At 40.9% G+C, this 24,378-nt stretch overlaps 1 protein-coding gene across 9 annotated transcripts in view; it reads right to left on the bottom strand.

The window, feature by feature from the left end:
• Positions 1-24,378, bottom strand: part of Sorbs2 (sorbin and SH3 domain containing 2) — a 196,790-nt gene that overhangs the window by 162,961 nt on the left and 9,451 nt on the right. For all 9 annotated transcript variants that reach the window (XM_052161986.1, XM_052161992.1, XM_052161999.1 and 6 more), the window contains exon 2: positions 2,827-2,971. The gene's annotated coding sequence lies outside the window, so the exon portion shown is untranslated. The remainder of the gene's footprint in view (positions 1-2,826; positions 2,972-24,378) is intronic.

The following is a 24,378-nucleotide window of genomic DNA, read 5'->3' as shown; positions in this document are numbered from 1 at the left end:
AGCAAAGAAAGACATTCCATAGCCCTCTTGGGACTTCCTTCCTTCGGCTGAATTACACCAGCATGTTCACGCCACTCTGTTCAGACCGTGCTAGAATTTAAGATGCAGACTGCTATTTACAAATGCTTAAATAGCGCATCTACAGAAATCCATATTAGACTTCCACTTGTCCTCAAAATACCACAGAATAAATGGAAAGAAATGTGTATACACATGAAATTATAGTAGAGGTCGTGGAAATAAGAAATGCCCTTGTTTGACAGCTTCTGTACTTATACAACAAAGCCTCTAAAGTCCAGAAGTCACCTGGTTTGGGATTAGGTTTCCAATCCAGGCTTGCTGACACGCACAGAAGTTTTGGCAAACATGGGCCGGGTTTCAAGCGAGGCTCGGTAGAATGCTTCATTCATGTGGAGCCTATGTGAAACTCGGCCTTCTCAGCTAGGTTCCTCCTTGAGTTTCACGTTCAAACAGTCCAACATTTCAAAGGAAAGTTAAAACGGGGGAGGGGAATGAAGGAGGAGGGAGAAACAAGACATCAGTTTGCTGTCTCGCAAACTTAACGCCTGCCTGTGTCTTTGATTTTGCATCTATACTCAATAGTACCACCACCAGCTCTAGAAACAAACGTGTACCTAGCATGCTCACCAAACCTTCCCAGTGCTAACAGGGAACGCTCCTGATCCTCAGAGATCCTTGGAAGTCATGAAGCCCTTGCTTGAAGTAACAGGGGGACTCAAAGTTTGACTGTTTACAGAAATCGATGACGGATATGGTCTTTATGATGTAGATTCCAAGAGACAAGGGAGCAAGGCAATGTTGCTGAGCCTTTCCCAACTTTTCCTACAGTAATCCACATTCTAGAAGGGAGCACGCCATGTGCTCCTGCTTGGGGGAGGAACATTCCTCAAACATCCCCCCTCCCTCTGCCTCCTTCGAGTCTTGTCTGGTGGCCACTGGCTTCCTTCCTTCCCAAGGTACACAGAGTAGGCTGTCAGCTCTGCGGAGCCACAGCCTGGGACCTCACAGCCTTCCTGGCTGGATCAGGCTCCTAACCTCCAGCAGAAGAGGAACAATCTTCAGTTCTTAGAGTAGAATGGAGAGGAAGCAAACACATTCATTACGTATGGGATTTTGAACTTGAAGACGATTGTGAAGCTGATTAATGATTAGAAAACATGTTCATGTTTGTCTGTGTTAGGAACCACTTCTTACTTTGTTTTCTGAAATTCGTTATCACATTCATGAAAAAAGGTTCACTAAAACATTTGGCTACTGAAAAAAAATTTTTTTTAATTTAACTTTTGGTTTTCTTCTGCCTTTTTCTTTTGTCTTCCTGGTTTTGTTGCTCAAAAGATCACTATGCCAAATACTTGGGGTTGTTTGTTTGTTTGTTTGCTTGTGGTTGTTTTGTTTGTTCATTTTAACCCAAACTCTATTTTTGTAAAAAAGCATCTTGAAATGCTAAGGGTTTCAGCAACAATTAAGCCTTAGGGCATGCGGTCATTTGGGGAAGGAGGACACTTAAGTAGGGGTTGACAGGACTGGTTCTGTGAACTGTCTTTACTACTTGCTTTTAGACATCTTGAGATGTTAGATCATCAACTCTAACTTGTAGGTTGTGATCCTTTGTGTGGGGCGGGGAGGGGAGCCACCCTTTCACAGGGGTGAAAGACTATTGGAAATATCAGATGCTTTCATTATGATTCATAACAGTAGCAAAATTACAGGTATAAAGTAGCGAAGAAAATAATTTTATGATGGGGGTGGGGGTGGGTGGGTAACCACAGCTTGGGGAACTGTATTAAAGGGTCACAGCATCAGAAAGGTTATGAGCAGCTAGGTTAGAAAGTCAACACGGTAAAAGAGCTTAGCCAGAAAAAAAAAAAAGTCTTTTTAAATTAAAGGTTCCTTTAGAAACAAAGTCAAAAGCATAACGGCAGGAGAACTCAAGCCAGTAAATTATCTGAAGGAATTGCTATCAAAGCATTAAGCTAAAAAAAAAAAAAAAAAAAAAAAAAAAAAAAAAAAAAAAGCCTTTTTACTGAACATAGTAAATACTCACAATCAAAGTAAATGGTATGTTTGAGGTTAAAGTCCACAGATCAAAGTACTTTGCAAAATGTCAAGTGCACGCATAAGGAGGCGGGAAGAGAGAGAGGCAGAAAACTACCCATAAAAAAAAAAAAATTGACTGTGGCAGAAGAGAAAAACCTGTCAGAAAATCTACCTCAGACGAGAGTTCCTTAGATAAGATTCAGCTTGGGTCACCCCAGAGTGCACTAGACACATAACAACCCAATCGTGATCATTACAATGAAATCCCCTAAACAATTTCTCATTCCACAGCAGCCTTGACTAAAACAGGGTTCAGTGGGGAACGTACTCTTCCACAGCTGCCTCGCTGTCCATCAAGAACAATCACTAATGTCTTTGCCCCGGTGAGCTTCCTCTTGGTGGCTTTAAAGCCTGCCTTTAGAAAGTTAAAATAAGAAAGTAGTCTAAACAGTGTAATGACGGTGTCTACAGGTCCTCTCGGCTCTGTTGGCAGTCACGCCTGATGAGAACTCTGAGACAGTGCTCAGTCACGGTCAGGTCTGTGTGTGCGCACAGCTGACACAGGGAAAGAGGGCTTTAGGCAAAGTTTACAATCACACTCACAAAATGCCTGATGCTACTGCCGCATCCCAGCACTCAGCGTTTACCTGGGAATCTCTCCGTCTCCCCCTGTGTTTACTAAAAAGATATTTTAGAGGCATAGATATATTTTAGCTAGTCATAACCCACCACACCAGAAAGCAAGTAATTCCCGAATAAAATCCTTACTGAGACAAGGGTGAACTTCTCAGCTGCTCCAACAGAGGAAGTAGGAGTCTTCTCTGGCCTTTTACATGTAGAGATTATTGATTTATCCCTTTTTTTTAAAAGGTCTTGACCTCCAGAGGTTTGAGATTAAGTCCAATCCAAGTGTCTGCAGGGAGGAAAAGGAGGTGGGGGGTCAGGAGAGAACCAGTGAGAGAGGTGAAGAATCTCAGCTGCTGGGTGGTGCTCCCGTCCGTCCGTCCGGGGAGCATCTGAGCTATTTTCAGCATTACCAGCAGCTGGACTGGTCTGAGAAGGGATGAAAATGCCTTGCCCACTGCACCACCCCCACTCCGGGGGGGAAAACCAACACAAACCAGGAAACCCACAACAACTTGGTTCATTGTGCAAATATTCATTGAAATTTTGAGGAAAACTGCCAGCGCTATTGAAAACACCACACACACACACACACACACACACACACACACACACACACACTGAATCTTAAAGGAACACTGTACCTTGCTCCAACCATGATGTTTTCGAAAAGGTTTACCTGATCAGCAGAAAGCAAAATGCTAAGGCATATTGATGAGGGAGACTTCTGATTACCAACTTGCTTCCTCACAACTGATCTTGTCTTAGTACAACATTTTAGATCTCAGGTAGGAACATCAGCTACCAGCCTCTTCTTAAGACCACAGGCAAATGGTTTCTTTCCAGCACACACCTACAGGTCCACTTTAACTATGCTATTTTTGAAAGCTACTAGCTTAGGCTGATGACATTTCTTATCTGCTGGCTAAGACTGGGGACTATTCAGTGACATGATGCAGAGAGGCTTCTGCCTCAAAAGCCCAGTGTGAGGAAAATCATTCACACCAGGTTACCAACCTTGACAGACAAACTTAGGACTTCTATTTGGTTCTCAGAATGAATAACCACAATCTAGAAGCTGTATTTGTACATTCCTTCATTTAGCATGTATGTAGCAAGCATCTCTCAGCTCACTGGGAACTCTGGGAATGCAAAACTGGGCAGATAAACATTGCATCCACACAGGCTGCAAGAATAAGTAAAAACAGAACCAAAGTCTCTTTTTGCCAAGACTGAAGGAAAGGACTATGTATGCAACATTATTTCATTAGGCCCTGGCTATATCACTGTCCTATCTTGCTTTCTATTGCTGTGATAAACCACTGTGACCAAAAGCAACCTGGGGAGGAAAGGGTTGATTTCATCTTAAGGATTACGGTCCTTCACTGAGGGAAGACAGTTCAGAAACTCAGGGCATGAACCTGAAGCCAGAAACTGAAGCCAAGACCTAGGAGGGGAGGTGCTTACTGGTAGCTCAGCCTGTTTTCCAGGACCACCTGTCCAAGAGGAGCTCTACCCACAGTAGGCTGGACCCACCTACATTAATCACTGATTGAGAAAATGCTCTATAGACTTACCCACAGGCAATCTCTCAGTTAGGGGTTTCTCTTCCCAGATGCCTCAGCTTGTGTCAAAAAAACTAACCAACACCACACAGCTATTAGGAAGAAAAGGCAGTGGCTATACCAAGCAGATATTCTAAATTTGTTTAAAGCCTTGATTCTATGAAGATGAATTCATGCAACCTTTTCTTCCTCTATCAGGCAACACAGAACCATATGAGCAGTCAGAAAGCAAAGTTATACCCAAGAGCTACAAGAGGGCTCTCTGGTCATTTTGAACTTTGTTTTGAAACAAATACAAAACCAATTTCTTGTTTGCATCAATGACATCAGGATTGAGTTTTCAAAGCATAGTGGACCAAGCATGGTAGAGAATAGGAAGTGTCACGTGACTCTTTCAAGCAGTATGCTATAATGGTGAAATCTTTAAGCTGAATTCACCTTACCCTAAAATGATGTGACATACATACATACACACACTGTGTCTTAAATTTGAGATATCTAATTATAATCTTAAATAAGGTTAGCTTTGATTTTCAAAGCACTTGCCAGTTTTAAAATATCATTATCGAACAATGCATTTTTCTATTTGATTAAATAATCATATTTTATCAAGTGTTAGTCACTTGCCGGTTTAAACTAGATATTTGTTTCCCTTGATGAATGATAATTCAAACAATAAAGATTTGAACTCTATTCTCAGACAAGTTTCTTAAAGTTATTGTTGTATGCTCCTTATAACAGTGTATAAAAAGAACCATTTTTAAATGAGAAACTATGAATGTCAAGGAGAGAATAAGGATTGACACTCTGACCACTAGGTCAGCTCTTCTTTTTAATTCCTGGAGGTCAGATGTCCACGGCAATCATGTGGAACACGCACTGTCTCACTAGCACCTACATAGTCACATTACCTCAAAATCCACACTCAAAGAGGCTATGGGTCTGATCCTGCATCCATTTAATATCCATCCTGTTGTACACCGTGTCTCGCCAAAGACTTTTTTATCCCCATAGATCCTGAGCCAAGATCCAAATAGCTCCTTTTAACACATTCAACATCTCAGAGAAAAAGGTAGACTCAAGCATATTTTAACATGGTAAAGGATGGTCAATTCTGAGTTTTCTATGTAACTACTGTGACTTTTATCTCAACATTGATACTAATTACATTCCTTCATAGTCTCTTTTCTTTTGTAAATCAGGTTTGAATAATTTATCAGGAGTCATATTTAAGTGAGCCTCTTACTTGTTTTGGAGATGTGAGAACAGTAGGCAAGCTATCGGGGCAGAGATCTGGGCCCTGAGAAAGAAGGTAGGACCTCAATATGAGAATCCTAGTTAGAACCCAAAGTGAGACCAGTTGCCTCCATAGTAACTGAATGTCACGCGCTCTGTATAAGCACAGAAAAGGTTTCAGACACGAGAGTAGGCAGAATCTGGGATGGAGATTAGTAGACATAAAAAGCAACGTTGAAGGTCAGCTCACTTGTGCATTTTCTTGTCTCCCTCACAATACCTAGCAAGAACCTAGATGATTCTGAGATCAGAGCTGTATTAGAACCGTGTTCACTCTGACGCAGTTTACATAGACCAAAGCATCCTAGAGGGTATTTACACCCCAAGGGAGGATCTTGCTAACTCAAATAACACCCGAATTAGAACCGCTGGTAAGATAGATATATGATTTGGCAGAGAGAGGGAGTCCTTCTGTTATTCTTTCCTATACTGCTGTACCACCCTAAATAAATGAATATGCCAGTTTAGAGTTTGAATAACCTCGTCAGCCTTCCAAATACACTCCTCACTGTTGCAAGTGGCCCCCAGAATGCTCCACGTTCCACAGAACTTCATAAAAATAAATCCCCGCTGGAAAAGACCATCTGGGCTCACATTGGCAACCTTCGGGACTTTCCACTGGGTGGCTCTGTGCTGTGGCACTCACTTAGCACAGATAGGTGGCTTTGGGTCCATCCCCTAGCTCAGCAAAACAGACAGAGGCAAACAAGAAACACCCTCCCACCCTAGCCTTTCACTGCTGGCTTTGCTTTTCAGATAGTTTGTTTTTGTGTGTGTTGGGGGATAATTTTAGGAAAACTTTAAAAACCTGTAATGGCTCACCGGCCAAGGTGTGTGGCTACATTTAGTGATTATTTTTACATAGCCTTATGATTTCCCAGAACTTATCTGTGCAGCTTCTTGAATTCATGTAGTTCAGACTTGTAAAAATTCTTTTCTCAAGAGCACTCAGAATTCTCCGCCACCATTCATCATTTCCTACTATTTGGGGTGAATCTCGGGAGGAAGGAAGGAAGTGAAGGTAGTTTTCCCAGGAATATTGTTTTCCAGGGTTCACCCCCGGTGAAAACTGATTTGTGCTGCAGCCACTCTGAAGGCTTTCATAGCCTTCCTCAGCTGAGTGGCATTGTCTAATCCTGGAGAACAATGTGTCATTCTCTTAGGCAAATGCTTTTGTGTTTGAGGCAGCGAGACCCTCCCAAGCATTGGCACTGATTTCAAGGATGTATTGAGAAGAACGTCAATCAAATTCTTCTGCTACAGAGACTACAGAAATGTGATAGACCTGAATTAAGGGAAGGCATACAAAAGACGGTAAAATAAAGTGGAGGTAGACAGCTGCTTGCTTCGGCCATCGTCATCAAAGTAAAGAGAATGCAAGGAAAACATGGCTCTTCGTTTATACTGCAGCAAGCATCTGTCCAAGTCCAGCCTTAGGTCTGCTGTACACTGAGGTAAGCATCAATGGCCTGAGTTGGGAAACCGAGGCCCAAGATAGGGGCCTGATCACTCACAAAGCCCTCCTCCAGACTTGTACCATAAGCTAACTGTAAGTCCTTACCAGCCTCAGAATCTGTTTCTGATCAGGTTATGTAAGTTCCTCTGCCCGAGAGTTATCACATCGGATTTCTAATTACTTCCACCACCTAGCTGTGAGTGGTATATAAGCTATGGTTTTCAGAACATTATTTTGTGCCCATTATGCCCTGAGACTGGGTTTTACCAAGTGAAACTAAGATCCTCTATGAGAGGTTAAGGAGCTAATAGTATCAGACACAACAAGTTTCCTGAAAACAACTTCTTAAAATGTTTGTTAAAACTCAGTTTTCTTTTTTTTTTTTTGTTTTGTTTTGTTTTGTTTTGTTTTTTGGATTTGGTTTTTTCGAGACAGGGTTCCTCTGTATAGCCCTGGCTGTTCTGGAACTCACTCTGTAGACCAGGCTGGCCTTGAACTCAGAAATCCACCTGCCTCTGCCTCCCAGAGTGCTGGGATTACAGGCATACACCACTACAGCCCAGCTAAAACTCAGTTTTCTAATTTAGACTTTGCTGATTTTAACACTTGAGAGGCTGGAGAGTGAGTTGCTGGGCAACCACGAGACCTGCATGTGGATCTTTGATGCACCAACCTAACAGGCTGGGCATGGTCTTATGAGCGCTAGCACCCCAGAGCTAGGAGAGAGAGGACCAGAGACAGGAGGTTTCTGGGACTTACTGGGCTCAAGGTTCATGGAGAGACCCTGAATCAAAGCAACGAGGCGGAGGGTGATGGAACAGAACTTTCAGTGCCTTGGCATACATGATGTCCTTGGATCGGAACCCCTCCATGCTCTGTTCAACTGTCAATGCAATACAGAGGTGCCCACGCCCTTCCACCCTTCCTCAGAAAGGCTATCACTGACCCACACAGATTGGTAGAGTTTTCTCATTTTCTTCCTTCCTTCCTTCCTTCCTTCCTTCCTTCCTTCCTTCCTTCCTTCCTTCCTTCCTTCCTTCCTTTCCTCAATCCCTCTTTCTCTTCTCCCTCCTTCCCTCTCTTTTCTTCCCTCCTTCTTTCCTGTCCTTCCTTTCTTCCTTTCTATTCTTCTTCCTTCTTTTCTGTTTTGTTTTGTTTTTGTTTGTTTTGTTTTGTTTTTTCTGGACTGGTTGCCCTGAAACTTGCTCTGACAGAGCAGCCTGGTTTCAAACTCAGAGATCCACCTGCTTCTGCCTCCCAAGGGCTGGGATTAAATGTGTGCGCTATGACCGCTGCTACCACTTGGTTCACTTTTAGGTTTTAAAGAGCATATTCCTTCTTCCCTGTTAGGGCAAATAACTTTTTCTAGGGACTGACCCATTGGTGTTCCCTGCTGTATTTTTTCACCTTTTCCTTTAGTCAGTGTGATCACCATGGGTATCAGGTTTGTCCCTGGCATAAAGTAAGTCCTCTACACCACCCTGATGGTTAAATAAATGATTTAGTACATTCCTCAAAGTATTAAGCAATACAAGTACATTTTCTTATGTATCTGCCAGAACTTGCAAAATAAAGTTTCTTATAAAAATACCCTCCTACCTCCACCACTACCAAACCTTACAGGATATTTTAATTAAGGAGATGTTTTCAACAACTGGGACTTTTGGGAAGTTTCTGTATGCCTATATACTTAATGAAAAATCTTTTGGAAGAGGCAAATGTCATGTGTTTCCCTTGGGCTTAAATTATGTTGTCTGCATTATTTATATTTATTTTTAAAATAAATTTGAATTCAGTTGTCTGTACACACATAAATCATATCTCCAGATTTTCCTAAGAACCATCTGACCTTCTGTTGAGGTGGATAAACTCCTCAGATGAGGTCCCTAAGGAATATTTGATATAATTGAGAGAAAGATACATGATTCTTTGCTTTCTTAGGTGGTTATACCTTTTGTTTTGCTGCATGGCATGCCTGATGTTTAAAGGGAAGTTTGTAAACAGAGAGTTAGGCATGAGCTAAGGTGTACCAACAATGCTACCAACAACAGCCAATCAGTCTCCTTCTCATGGTCTGAACCCCCTTTACACTTGATTTATATGTTGGTTAGAACCACAAATGAATTGGTAGCCAAATCTTTAGAAACCAGAGGACACGAAATCTTTTCTTCAGGCAAAGGGGCAAATCAATGCCACCGAAAGAGGAAAGGAGAAATTTGGTGGCCATTGCTGCAAAGCAGGAGTCAACGGTTCACTGCGGTTGTTCATGGAGCGGTCTTGACTATGTGCATTGCAAAGGAACTATGTAAGCTTTTGTATTCCTGAGCTTTTGTGACTCAGGAATGCGTGGCATAGGCTAACAATGTTTTAAAAGGAATTATCTTTTTTAATGTTCTTTGATAATATGTAAACTATACTGAGATCATCACAGGGCAGGATGAAAATATATTTTCTGAGTCATTAAATAAATGAATAAATTATCTCAATGATCCATGGCATATTTCAACAATTATCATTATGGGACCATATAGGTTCATTTTGTATGTGAAATATAAGTGGTTTTCTTTTTTCCTCTGATATCTGACCACTAGTCCTGAGATCCTTGGGATCTCTTTTCATGCTATAGAAGTGACTGACATCTCTCTATCACTGGGGAGCTTCGGTGTGGGGGCTTCTCATGTAAAGACCATGCCGGGATTAGAGGACTGAGACAGTAAACTCCATTCTGTGATCTTCAAGGAAAAGAGAGGGGCTAAGGGTTTAATTGATCAGCCATCAGTAGTCAATAATTTAATCAGCTGTGCACATCTAAGCCTCTAGGCTAAAAACAAGGACAGAGTTCAGAGAGTTTATGGACAGCTGAAAAGACAGGGGTTCCTGGAGGAAGTGCAGTCTTTCCCCGCTACTGCCCTGCACGTGTGTGTGTGTGTGTGTGTGTGTGTGTGTGTGTGTGTGTGTCTTTCTGTCTGTCTCCTCCTCTGTATCCTTTCTATAGCACGCCCAATAAACCCATTAATATGTTTCCCTGAAGCCTTGATTCACTCTTGAAAATTAGCTGAACAAAAGCAGTGGAGGTGGAGATCCTGATCTGGAACTGATAGCTCATAAGCTGGGTAAAGAAGTATGGGGTTTTCGACTGCCGCCTGAAGGTTGGAAAGTTTGGGGACAGAGCCCATGGCCTGTAGAATCTATCTGATTCTATTGTCTGAATCTAGACTCTACATAGTATCAGAACTTAGAATGGAGGATGCCTGGGTGGTATCCACTATAGCCTGGCTAGGTGCTTACTGGTGGGCGAAATTCACAGTTCTTTTGAAGTCTCTCTGTGTTAATTATTATTAAATAAATGGATAGGAGAAACTGAGGCTGACTTTTCCTACTATACCACATATAATACACAGTCTCTCTCTCTCTCTCTTTCTCTCTCTCTTTCTTTCTCTCTTTCACACACACACACACACACATACACACACTTCACAGAATGCTAGAAAAGTGTTCTTAAACTCATAATGATGAAGTATAAAGAACAGTTGACCAGCATTCAAAAGTTAGCAGGGCTGGGGTGTACATGGGAAGACTTGGAGTGAGTGTAAGCTCAGTGCCAGCCTGGGTTACCTAGCCAGATCCTGTGTCAGAAACAAACAAACAAATAGACCCATTTTACTAAGTACACAATAAAAGCTTCTCCCCATGAGTGTAGGTTGGACATGTGAGTATCGTCTATGTTACAAGTTCCCTTTACCAAAGCCTTCCTACCTGTTTCTGCAGCCTATTGGCATGCTTAGCCACCCAGGTACAGATCTATCTGCACCCAGTGCTACCTATTGATTGGTCCCCTTGGTTCTCAGATGGACAAACGGGGCCTTGGTGCTGCATGCCTTGATTAAATCACTTGTGGCTTTTTGCAAACTCCTTTGTTTGCTGCGGCATGTCTACAAACACTCCCCTGTTCCTGACATCATTACACAAAGAACTTTGGGTGGGGGGGGGGGGCTGACATTAGCCAGCAAAGCCGACCTCTTCCAAAACCCAGCAATGCTTCTGTTGCGAAAGGGGACAGCAGGAGTGGGTTGTATGGTACTAAGAAATGAGTAATCTTAACTCACTTCTACAAAAACTAATGGAGTTGTTGAACATTCCTTGGGGTTGAGAGAGACAGACAGGGAGGGGTTTCCAACCTGCCTTCAGTGGTATGTCCAAACAGCAGGAAGAGGTGACATCTTAGTTTTAGAAAATGTTCACAGTTTTATCCAGCAAGCCAGTGCCTGCATTTTCTCATTAAGTGATTCTTTCTTTAAAGATGATGTTGGTTAAAGAACTCTTTGAATCTTTTTTTTTCTTACAATCAAGTCCACATTCCATATTTATTATACTTCAGAATAATGACACTATAGAACATGTTTGTGGGCCACACTGTTTTCTCGAACACCGAGGACCTGGTTTTTGTTTTCTTCTTTACAGTTAGAGTCTGGAGAATATACCTGGTTTTCTCACTAGCTTTCCCACACTCCGTGTGTTTGCCTTGTCTAATAAGCTATATGGCATCACACACACAATAGCAACACAAAATCTCCCCAGCAGGCTGCTTTTGGTTCTATGCCATTTTGCCCTGTCCACCTATGAACTGAAGTGGGCTGCTGTCCTGGGAAGCTCATGCTAAGGGCCCGGTGATGGAGGCAAAGTGCACCCCAGGCTGCCTTTGCCTGGGTTCCTTGTCCGAAGCAAATCCAGCTTGCCAAAGGCTTTCACAGCTGCACAGAGTTAGCCTGCTTCTTAAAGTGAAAATCAACTAACACAACCATCTAAAACCAACGTAATTACATCAGGCTGGCTGAAAGATAGCGGGGACTATTAGGCCTGCCATTAAGATATCAGGTAAAAATAGACTCAGAAGGGCAATGTCTAGATATCAACACTACTGACAACTGCTACTGCATTAGGTTTCAGGCTCACTGGGGTAAGGAACACCATGGAGACACAGTCACGATGGGAAGCTGTAGGAGGTTCAAATGTGATATCATTTCTTTTTATTTCTAAGCATATAAAGAGATTGACTCTTCTAAAAACCAACGTTTAGTGTATTGATGCCAAGAGGAATAAGAACACGGCACTAATTGTCAGGAAACCCAGGCCAGGAACCCAGTGTTTATATTGTTCTCAGTGAACATGGCCAGATCATTGTTCAGAAAACTTTGAACAGGGTCACTTACCCCAGCTTTCAAAAATCTAAACTGAAAGAATTTTTTCTTGTTATAAAAAGACAGTTTGAAAACTTATTTCAGGTCAGCAAGAACAGTGCCACTTATGCCTTTCTGAGAACAGTGGATGCCACCACTCATAACTGAAGTAAAAACTATATTGGATTAGGAAGCCCACTGTTTCCCATTAATAAATGTGATGATGTACATGGGAATTATTCTAAAGAGTCTTGGGGTTTTGTTTGTTTGGTTGGTTAGTTGGTTGCACTTTGGTTTTTAATTAAAGACTTTAATTGAAGGACTAAGGATAAATTATAACATATTTGATTGTACAGCATGGAGTCCCAGATGGGTTTTGGTTTTCATGTATTTTTTAAAAGCTGAAGAACCTGACTGCTACTGTAGACTCCGACAATTGTTTCTGACTGTTGTGGCTCATTTGATACATATGCTTTTGATGCTGTCTTAGGGCCTCTATAACTGTGATGAGGAGGAAAGGGTTTATTTGGCTTACATATCCTAAATTACAGTCCACTGAGGGAAGTCAGGGCAAGAACTCAAAAGGGTCAGGAACCTGGCGGCAGGAACTGATGCAGAGGCCATGGAGGGATGTTGCTTACTGGCTTGCTCCCCATGGCTTGCTCAACCTGCTTTCTTATACAGCCCAGGGCCACCAGCCCAGGGTTGGCACCACCCACAATGGACTGGCTCCTCCCCAACCAATCACTAATTAAGAAAATGTCCTACAGCACTGCCTATAGCCCCCACTCATTGATGTATTTTCTTAGTTGAGGTTTCCTCCTCTAAGTTAACTCTCGCTTATGTCAAGATGACAGAAAAACTAGCCAGGACCGATTCTTAACAACAGATAAGAACCACAGCAGCATTTTACCACAGTGTTGGCACACAGCAGGTGTGGCCAAAGTGGTGGTTGTCATTGTGGCTTATCTTCATCCACTTTGATGATACATATCACTGCAGTTAAAAGTCATGCCTCTCAGCAGTGTTACAATTCTTCCACACTTGTTTAAACTCCTTGATTTGGGCACATCTGAGCCCTGATTCCTTTGCTTTGGAAATGGGATACCATTCCTGACCTGAGAGCATTTTATAGAGAATTGAGACATGTCATGCAGGTGAAATCACTCCTGGCGCATAGTAATCATTAGATAGCAATTTTCAAAAGCTACGTGGAAAACTGCTTTTGAAATGTGATCATTTGGCTTCAAAAATTTATGTACTTTAGTTCGCTGGAGGGAAAATGGATTGGACACACCTGAATACTGAGTTTAATTTCCTTATAATTTCTTTCAGATAGCTCACACTCTGGGCTTTGTTTTGCTTTGTTTTACTGTTTCAGTGTTAAATAAGAAAGAGTTCATGGAGTTGGCAACTGGACTAAGGAATTCTCATCTGCTCCCTAGTTTTGTCCTGGGAGATGGGATAGCCTTATTTATTTATTTATTTATTTATTTATTTATTTATTTATTTATTTATTTATTTATATTTTTTTTGAGACAGGGTTTCTTTGTATAGTCCTAGCTGTCCTGGAACTCACTCTGTAGACCAGGATGGCCTCAAACACAGAAATTCGCCTACCTCTGCCTCCCAGAGTGCTGGGATTACAGGCATGTGCCACCACTGCCCGGCTGGGTTAGCCTTATTTAAATCGATGACTTTGTCATCTCATATGCTAAGAAGACGGCTGAAGTGGAATGCTGTTGGTATCAAAGAGAACAGCTTGTAGAAAGCAAAGGAGACTATCATACCATCATACCCTTTGTGGATTTATAGCCTTATGCATCTTGTTATAAACACACACCCGCCTATGTTGGTTGACTGTAATTATAACTAATGATAGCTGAAGTCCAAGATATGCCTACTAAGGTGGTGATTACATTCCAAAAGCAAGAAGGGTAACCTTTTAGAATCAGGCAATGCTGGGCTCCAGACTTTGCTTCCCCAGTGGCAAACCATGCTACTTCGGGGGAGAGTTTACTTGATAAAATATAAAATGTAGACAACTGTATCTAAATGAGACCATGAAAAGTGACTCTAGGGAAATGTGTGCTACAGAAAGAGATATACTCTCATGGCAGCTGTTTGGCTCTGTTCTAAGAGACTGGAAACTCTTTGAGGAGAGAACCGAGAACCTTTTTTTTTTTTTTTTTTTTTTTGAAAACTTGATTGGAGACCAGTGGGATGTTTAGCAGGTCAGCACTTGCTGCCAAGACTGACAATCTGAATTCTGTCCCAGGTAACTATATGGTGGGAGAAGAGAACTGAATCCTGTAAGCCCTATTGACATGGGCTGTAAGCACGTTTGCCCATACCCCCACCCAAAAATAATAAATAAAAGCAGTAAAAAGTTGAATGCAGCCGTCACTCTGTACAGTGTCTGGTTGCAAAAGGTGATGAGTGAATTCATTATCGAATGGAAGGCTAACATGAAAGGACTGTTAAAATGCCAGCAATATTTAACAATGAATAAAAGACTTAAGTGAAAACAGATGTTGGCTAATTGACTAGATATACTAGAGAGGAGATCTAATAAATGGTAAATAAAGACCATTTCCCCCACAGGACTTAGGAGTGGTCGTCTATAAACAGCAGAGGAAGGTTGATATGTTGATGATCATACTGAGGGTTTTATAAATAGCATCATGAAATGGGCTTGTCACACACACACACACACACATACACACACACACACACACACACACACATTATCACCTGCATTTTTCTTTATTTTGTAGAAAGAAATTACCTTAGGCCACTACTGCTATGAGTGCTGTCTGCTTTAATTGAATTAAGAAGCAGTTTGTATGAACCTTACGTCTGATTTCTGTCTACTCCTCTAGCCCTATTCTGTGTCTTCCCTGCCAGCGTCCCCACGTTAGGAGCTGTGAGTTTTTTTCTTTTTTACTACAAAATCCAGCGAGACCTGTCCATAGATGCACTTAGTATGTTATCCCTAAATACCACACATCACAAACCTGATGCATTCTGGAGACTCTCAGGATGGAGTTTGCCCTTATGTATCTGTCACTTTTCATGTGTAAATGTTAAATGTTAGTTGGAAGAAACATGAGGTTTTGCACTTTGAAAATTGGAGCATGAAGGATGAATGTATGGGAAAACCAGTACTGAATGAGGAGCTGAGGAACATTTTTCCTGTCAAAGATGGAAGCCACAAACAGCACCACTCACTTATTTGGGATGGGCTAGTGTTCCCACAGGTTCTTGTGGATTCATGCCAGGTACACCAGGGCTGCTCCAGTGCCAAAGACTGCTCTCTCTCTCTCTCTCTCTCTCTCTCTCTTTTTTTTTTTTGCTAAGAAAAAGCCTTGATAGAGACTTTCTGTTCAAACCCTGATGAACTTGCTGGGCACAACAGCCAGCTCATTTAAGTATCCGGTGCTAGCTTTGATGGAGCAATAAAAAGAGGCTTCTATGGAGAACAGAAAAGAGACACCAGCAGCAGAGACAGTGAGAACTGCAATCATTTGAGACAGGAGGAATAGAATGTCTTCTAAAGAGAGAAAGACAAAATTTGGAGCTCTGAAGTTGAAAACAAGACACATTTAACGAAGGGACTCAAGTAGGGCAAAAATGATCTCAGAATCAGTTATCATGGGAGAAAATGTTATACAGGATAATTAGAAAAATGATTCAAGAAGAGAGGCAATTCTCAGAGATACATTAACTTCCATTAATGCGAGGGGTACTTTGTCACACATGCTTCTGAAAATGTCACGACTGAAATCATCTATGTGTGGGTTATTTATTGGTAAGTCTAAAAGTCATACCCTGCAATCATACCCTTCGAATCAAAGGTTCGAAGACAGATAAAGATCAAAATTCAGGTTGTTCCTGGACTTGCATATACAATGTGGGTAAGGGAAGAAGGAACTAGGAAGGCCAGGGCAAATGGTACCCACCATTCTACCTGTCCTGAGCGTACACTCGGGTGGCTCTGTCATCATCCGGTAACATGACCTCTATGTTTGTGTTACTAGATTAGGATCTACCCACTTGGCCTCCTTAAAAGACTCCCACACATTTGAACACACCTTTGAATCTCCAAAATGGACCAAAGCACCACCTTCTATTTTGGGTAGCTACAAAGGTACTGGAAACTTCAAGTTGTAACAAACACCATGGCCTATAAATGTAAGAGCAGGAGCCGGTGAATACAGGATTCCAGGGTTACAAACTCCAATTATTCTCTCGGGTGTTTAACTTGCTGATCATCAAGGTCAGGTCATCTCTGTTTGTTTTTTTTGTGGGTTTTTTGTTTTGTTTTGTTTTTGTTCCTTTTTTCTTCCTCTTTCAGTAAATATGATAATTACTACTCTTTTTTCTAATACTCAAAAAATCAGCTTAAGGTCTGTTTTTGAGGACTACTTTTATACTACCCTGAGATGACTAGTAGATATAATTTTTTTTTTCTAGAGGAAATGAGTTGATTTCCTTCTGCTTCCAATCAGCGCTGTGGAGAACAACCATTCTCATTTACCTCACTCATTTTAGCCCAAATGAATGAACTACAGGGATACTCAGAGTTTTCAGTTTCTGTGATGGAGTTATTAAAAATAAAGGCATAATATTTTCATTATTTATCCTCACTCAAGTTTCAACCGAAGAATAAAACAACAATCATAATGATACCCTGCATATTATGTAACTACACAGACCATGATATATCTTATTTAGTGATTATATAAAATTAATAACATAATTAAATTCATTTCATAAGAAACTGTACAAATGTAGCTTAATAAATAAACTCATTATTTCATTTATCAGTCTCTTCTAGCTCTTCTTTTAAAGGGGTTAAATAACATTGTGTCTTCAGAATATATTCATTTGTTAAAATAGAGTCTTTCAAAGGAGAAACAGTAATGAATCACCCTGATTATTGATTTAATACTTGATGGCATTCCTATTGAAGTATTTAGAGCCATGAAAATGGTTAAGATGAGGGCTTGTTTCATCAGTCTTGCTTCCGGACCATTTCTCACTGCTTCTCAGTGTATTCATTTGACCCTGAAGTCTCTTCCCACATAGGAACTAGATCAAACTTGAATTGCTTTGAAGTCAGAGTGAGTATTTCCATGATACTAGCTTCATTTGCTGTTTGCGTTTTGTTGAAAAACAGTGAACTGGTCATACTGGGAAGGGTTAGGAATGATGCTTGCTAATTTCCAGGCCAAGGAAGCATGTCTAATTTTACAGCTTTCAAGGAGATATGAAGCTTTATCCCTGATTACACTTATCTCCACCCACTGCTCTAGAGGCTATGTTAACTTGTCCTGAGAGAAACCAGCACTGCGATAAACATGCAAAACTTAGGAACAATGAAGGAGGTATACCAGAAGTCTGTTAAGGAGGGAACTAAGAACTGTCCGTACTCACAAAGACCAACTGAAACATTCTGAATTCTCTTACATGTTACTCATTGTGGCTTTCCAAGTAAAATACAAGGCTCTCTGTCATTTCTAATGGCTTGCCTCAAATGGATAAGGGCTAAAGAATTCAGAGATTATTGCAAGGTACCCAAAGAGATGGATGCCTCTAAAATTGCAATGGCTTTCACATTTTTTTTTTTTAAAAAAGAGAGACAGTACAGAGTCTCATTTTATTTCTAACTGATGCAGCCAGTTATACTTAAATACCCCCTCCCATCTCTTCACAGAAAAGGAATTTTAGAATCTGAATGTTAGGAATGTTAATATCCCTGTTCCTACACCAATCCCTTGGGCTGACAGAAAGTGCCTCTTGGTTCTCAAAGACTCTAAAATATGTTTATCCCTCAGGACCCAGTTAAATGAATGCTCACATTCGCCTGAAATGAGCAACATTTGTTTCTAGGCATTGACTCTGTACCAGTGAAATTGCTTTCATCTCCAAAATGGGCAGACAGGATGACTCTGGTGCTCAGTATGAATATTCCAGTGTCTGACCTCTGAAAAATGTGAGTAATCAATTGAAGGCCATGAGCAGGAAACAGAGGCAATACAAGAAAATCACTGTATTTTTAAGGGTACATCATGTTGATGCGTATTAAAATAACCATCTTTGCAAACAACTTTAATGTCTTATGTGCTAATTCTCAAAGCATTGTTGCTTTTAACACAGCTTTAAAACTACATACCTCTACTCAAGTTTGAAAGAACAGACCTTTGCCAAATGTCACAGTTTACTACCCTCCAAGGCATATATATATATACCTATCACCTACATGAGAAGGAAATATTGGAACCATATTTGCTAACACAGGAAACACTTAGCAAAAATGTTTTGCTTATGCAGACTCATCTATTCATAAATCAGGCAACTGAGCTGCAGACACAAAGCATAAATAGACCTTAGCTGAATAGAAGGTCCACAGGGGCACGGATCTTCACCTGCTCACATAGTATGTTAACTTAGTTCGTGATGAAACCTAACTTGTGATGATGACAACTCCATGAGGGAGGAAGGAAGAACACAGCTAACCTTAGCTGTGCCCCATAGTGTGAACTGTGTACCAAAACCTTGTGAAAACCCCATCCAATCACTATGCTTTTTATTTTATTTTATTTTATTTTTTCATTGTTATTTTTGGAATTGGGGATTACAGCCAAAGGCTCATGCATACATGCTAGGCAGGTTTTCTATTGAGCTACAGTCCCAGCTCATTTTTCTTTCTGTAAAGGGATGAGTTCTCTTCCCCAACATACTAGTACTTTCCTGAGTAATGAAACTTACAAAAGCTAGTGTTCTATCTCGCTATTTATCGTACTTGATACTGCCCTCAAAAGGTGAAGACAGTAAGAAGGGTTTTCTCCAAAGACACATGTTTTCCAGTGCCCCAATTTTCTTCCTTAGAGTGGTCTTCTATGCTTAAGAAGAACTATTTGCCGGGTGCATCGGTACAAGCTGTTGATTATTTCTGAACTCCATTTGAACTTACTCAGCTCCAAAGTAGAACTAATCATTGTTAATCCAGGATAAATCTTCATTGCCAGCAAACATGGGGGGTCTGCTGACATTGCACACAGAATGTCAGCTTAGCAACTATCAGCTTCCCAGTGGTACACGTAATCTCTTAAATTACAGCGGATGCCAATGTTAAAAGTAAATGGAACCGATAAAGCATTTACATGCAGAGAGTTTAACCTTTGTTCTATTGCTTTGTCTTGTAAAATCATAATTGGCTATCTAAATGTCAACTGGAGTCTTGTATATTTCCTTTGGTTATTTTAGGGTATCTCCTTATTTTTAATTTTTAGGAATTGGACTAGATTTTCTAAAGTATAGACAAGTGGGCTAGGGATGTGGCTCACTAGGTTGGTTGCTTGCCTAGCATGCAGCAAGCCCTTGACTTGATCTCAAGCAACCCATAACACTGGGTGTGGTGGGAGAGGCCCGTAACCCCAGCACCTGAGAGAAATGAAGAATGATGGATGGGAAATTTAAGGTTATCTTTGGCTATGTAGGATGTTAATGGCCAGCCTGGGATACACAAGACCCCCCTTCCCAAATATAGACAAGCAATAGTATAAAGGAAAGCAAAGTAAAAATCATCTATAACTTCAGCATATAAAAAATTATTATTGACATCCTAGATTCTGATTGCCTGCCTCTTTTTACTGTTGTGCTATTTGGGGTCGTTCAAGAGGAAAAAATGATATTTGCTTCTAAACAAATATTTCTGTAGTACCCATGTGTAAAACCATAGAGAGAATGATAAGATGTAAATTGTAACTTTTTGTTTTGGCAGGCCTGTAAGTTCCCACAAACAGACAGCTTCAAAAACTGGTTGCACAGGGTTTGGAATATCAAGGATCCAAGTTTGAGTCCCACTCTCCCGATATGTGTGACCCTGTGCAATTCATCAGACATCTCTGAGGCCATGTCGTCTTCTGTAAGATGAGAATAATTCCTTGCTTGGAGTGTTTCTGTGAATAGTCAGTGAGAGATGTTTAAAGAATTTGCCATGCTGCCTGACGCAATATCCAATGGGTGGTAGCTGTTGTGATAAACTATAAGAACAGTTGATGTAATTTTACCTCCCCGTCTTACTCTGAAGATCACAAAGCTCCAGTACCATGTGAATGGAAGACTAAATTTTAGGTAAGCCAAGAAAAACAGAGTTAAGCAGGCAAGTTGACTGGAAAATGAGGACAGGCATTTGTAAGCAAGTTCTATAGACTTATATACTAGTGTCTGTTAACATATGTGATGTCAGGTCTTCAAGAGCAGTGGTTGACTGTGTTCTAGCTCAGTATAAATCAATCTCTCTCTCTCTCTCTCTCTCTCTCTCTCTCTCTCTCTCTCCTCGTCCTTGCCTTCTTTCCCTTCCCCTTCCTTCATTTCTCTTTATCTCTTTTATGTTTGTCTTTTCTGCCTTTCTTTCTTTCTCTTTCTTTTTCTTTCCTGTGTTGTCTGTTTTTCTTGTCTGTCTGTCTTTCTTTCTTGTCTTTCTTTCTTCTTTCCTTTTATGTGTTGGAAGAAGAGTCGGCCTTAGTGAGGAGAGAACAGTCCAATAGGGACCAGAAGATACAGAGATGTACAACTGCACTCCTGGAGAAGTTTCTTTAAACTTTACAGTAGACTATAACAATCTCAGAACAAGGAAATCATCGAAACTGGGTAAATTTTAAAGTATTGCTTTATTTATTTCTTTAATATAGAAATGCATTTTTAATCTCTATTGTGTAGCTATTTTAGTTTAGTCATTTGTTCTGAACCTCGCCAAACTTCATTATGTGTGCATTATCTTAGAATGATTGGTTGGTAGCAGGTCTCAACTGAATGAAACCCTGCTCCACAGTCAGTCATTTTGCATTATACATTATCTTTACAAACATCTCATCATGGTTCAAACACATGTCTTCATTATCTGATGCTAAAACATGACTGCTAACATTCATGAGTAGGGAAGAGAGCTAGAGCCATCCAAGAATTAGTACACACACTCTGAGTTAACCACTCAAGACGCCGGAAAGAATCCTGAGTTCCCCTGACTTCAATGGCCACACCACCAAGCCTCATTTGCTTTTTTGTTCTTCTGGTCAGACCCACCCATCAACCTCCCACATTCTTTCCATGCCCTGCTCATCAGCATCCAGGGTCAGTGCATGCAAAGCCTGGCTTTGCCTTGTTCTTGTCTAAAGTGGTTCAGGTAAGAGCAGTCATATTGTTCTGCCTGTGAGTGCCCTCTGAGTGGCCGGTCAGTTCTGTCTGAGGCTGTGTGACTGTCCACATGACTGTGAACAGTTCCCAAGAGGAGGACTCTGGCTACTCACTGGGGAACTCACACAGCCAAGAGACTCAGTGTCTGCCTTCCAATAAACTCATTGTTAAAAGGATGACAGAGAACGTGTTTTCCTTCTCCCTTCCTACCTCTTTTCCTCCTTCCCTCCCTCTCTCCTTCTCTCGCTCTCTCCTTCCATTCCTCCCTCCCTCTCTCCTTCCCTTCCTCTCTCCCTCCCTTTCTCCTTCTCTCCTTCCCTCTTTTGATTCCTCATTTCCCCTCTCTCTCCTTCCACCCCCTAACTTGTTTTCTTTTTGATTGATTTTTAGTTTTTTGTGTTTTGTATTTGTTTTTTTTAAGACAGGGTTTCTCTGTGTAGCCCTGGCTGTCCTGGAATTCACTCTGTAGACCAGGCTGACCTCGAACTCAGAAATCTGCCTGCCTCTGCCTCCCAGAGTGCTGGGATTAAAGGTGATTTTTAGTTTTTAAATTGCACTTATTTATTGTACGTGCATGTTTTTGTAAGTGCACGTGTGTGGGAATGCACAAATATATTTAAGGATGCATGTGTGCTGCTGTACCACATGTGGCGGTCAGAGGACAACATGTAGGGGTCGGTTCTCTCCCCCAACTTTCGTGTGTGTGTGTGTGTGTGTGTGTGTGTGTGTGTATGACAGAATCTTGCTATGCAGCCAGGCTGGGCTTAACCTTGTAACTATCCTTTCCTGACTCCTCCCTGGTCCAAACCACCAGGACTTGACACAGATAACATCTCCTTGGCATTTTTTTATTTTACAGTCTTAGCTGTACACAATCAATATGCTTTCTATTTGATCTACACCAAACTTTTTGAAATAGTTTATCATTTAAATCTTTTCATTTCTTCTTTTTTAATTTATTTTGTTTTTGTTTTGCAAGAAGCCTAACTTACAATGTTAACTTCAGTGGAAAAACAACTTTTGTCCAACATTTAACAGCAAAATAACTAAAAAATTGGCTAATACACTGATTTTGTTAATATTCATTATTTCTTCATAGTACTTGCATTTATCAGACAAATTCTCTGCTTTTAAAACAAAGAAAAATTATTGTCACTTACTTTAAAATCATATGGGGGAACTGGGAAAATGGTGTCAACTAGGACATGTGACTTAATTAAAGTGAATAATTATATATAATGGCAGGCTACATTTACATAATATTTGCATATATATGTAACCATAATAATTAAAGAAAAAAGCCATGAATTTGAGAGGGAGTGGGAAGTGACTACAAGAAGGGTCAGGTAGAGGACAGGGTGGGGAGGACATTATGTAATTTTATTTCAATTAAATAAAAATAATTAAAAGATAAAGTAGTGCAAAGATGTGAACTGTGTTTTAAAGAGAAACTAAAGAAGCCTGTTTGCAGTCTTTCGTTGATCAAGCAAGCATCAGCGGCGCAAAATGTCTCCCACAGAGGCAGTAGGGTCAGGTTATTTGTGGTCAACAGTCTGTTCCTGTTCTCTCCCTGTAGGCAACATTAGAGCCTTCACTGGCCCCAAAATTTGCTTCACTTCTCCTTGATAGCTGAAGTATTCCTAGCTGTTTGTTAGGTGCCTTTATGTAGACATTTTCAGCAAGTATGCCAAGCCCTGAATGCTTAAACCCTCTCCCCTCTCTTTCCACTTTGGTTCAGTGTATGGCCCTCTCTCCTGTTACTTGTGAATCTTTTCTTTCAACTATCCCAGTGATGCATTCTTAAGAGGAGCACTGCATAGCCCTGCTGGGGTTCATCCATGGACCTCATCAAAGAGGGCCATAGAGGTGCCCCTTCACACACCTGCATGACTTTGCAAAAGTGTCAAGGACCAGGAGGTAAGTAGAGTCTTTCTGTAAGCTTCTAAAATCAGCTATAAATGTGTGAACAACATTTTAGAATATAACGGCAGCTAATACAACTATAGCAGCTAACATGAATAGAACTTTCCTTGTGTCAGATAATGGTACTATGAATTATGCAGAGTCTATATCTTTGTGATCTTCACAACCAAAGTCTTGCTTACTTTAGGAAGTGGTAACTAAGTCCCATGGTTTTTGTTCCACTGGCCCCCATGCTATAATCCAACCCTTCCAATAAACAAGATGGGGGTAGTTATAATTTTTTGAAGAATTTTTATTCTGTCTCCCACCACGCTTACACTGGTTTACAATCTTGTTAATGATGTATTTAAATGCTATTAAAATCAGGGCTTAATTAAGTGAGGGCTTTGGCACTTACTTGGAAAAGCAGGTATCAAGAATTTCCTTCGGGGCTGGAGAGATAGCTCAGTGGTTAAGAGCACCAACTGCTCGTCTGAAGGTCCTGAGTTCAAATCCCAGCAACCACATGGTGGCTCACAACCATCTGTAACAAGATCTGACTCCCTCTTCTGGAGTGTCTGAAGACAGCTACAGTGTACGTACATATAATAAATAAATAAATCTTAAAAAAAAAAAAGAATTTCCTTAACGATTAAAAAGAGAAAGGCCACTGCTGACATTTATGTAAAACTCCCTCCCTGTTTCCGTAGGGATGGTGTATGCACCAATCCTGTGGGATGAGCCCTGTCATATTTCTCAGAGCTTCCTTCCCTTATCCTCTAAGAAATCTCTCTTCTCAGAGCCTTTTGTTCTAGTCTCCTCCGACACAGAGTTCCCATGTGTTACTTCTGGATCCTTTGTACAGTAGGCTATCCTCTTCTATGTTCTATTGCGTCATTAGCCTTCCTGTTGTATTGAGCTGAACTCCTCTAATGGCTTCCGAGCTAAACGTCTCATCACTTCCTCTGCTACAAACATACGGTAGTTCCCTGATAGGAGTACAAAGAACAAACACACAAATTAATAATGTGGAAAATATTGAAACACGGTTACAGCTAGGCATGGTGGCGCATGCTTTTAATCCCAGTGTTTGGGT

This window comes from Apodemus sylvaticus, chromosome 18 (genome assembly GCF_947179515.1).
Source record: "Apodemus sylvaticus chromosome 18, mApoSyl1.1, whole genome shotgun sequence".
In the NCBI taxonomy this organism is placed as follows: domain Eukaryota; kingdom Metazoa; phylum Chordata; class Mammalia; order Rodentia; family Muridae; genus Apodemus; species Apodemus sylvaticus.
This window is presented reverse-complemented; position numbering and strand designations above follow the sequence as displayed.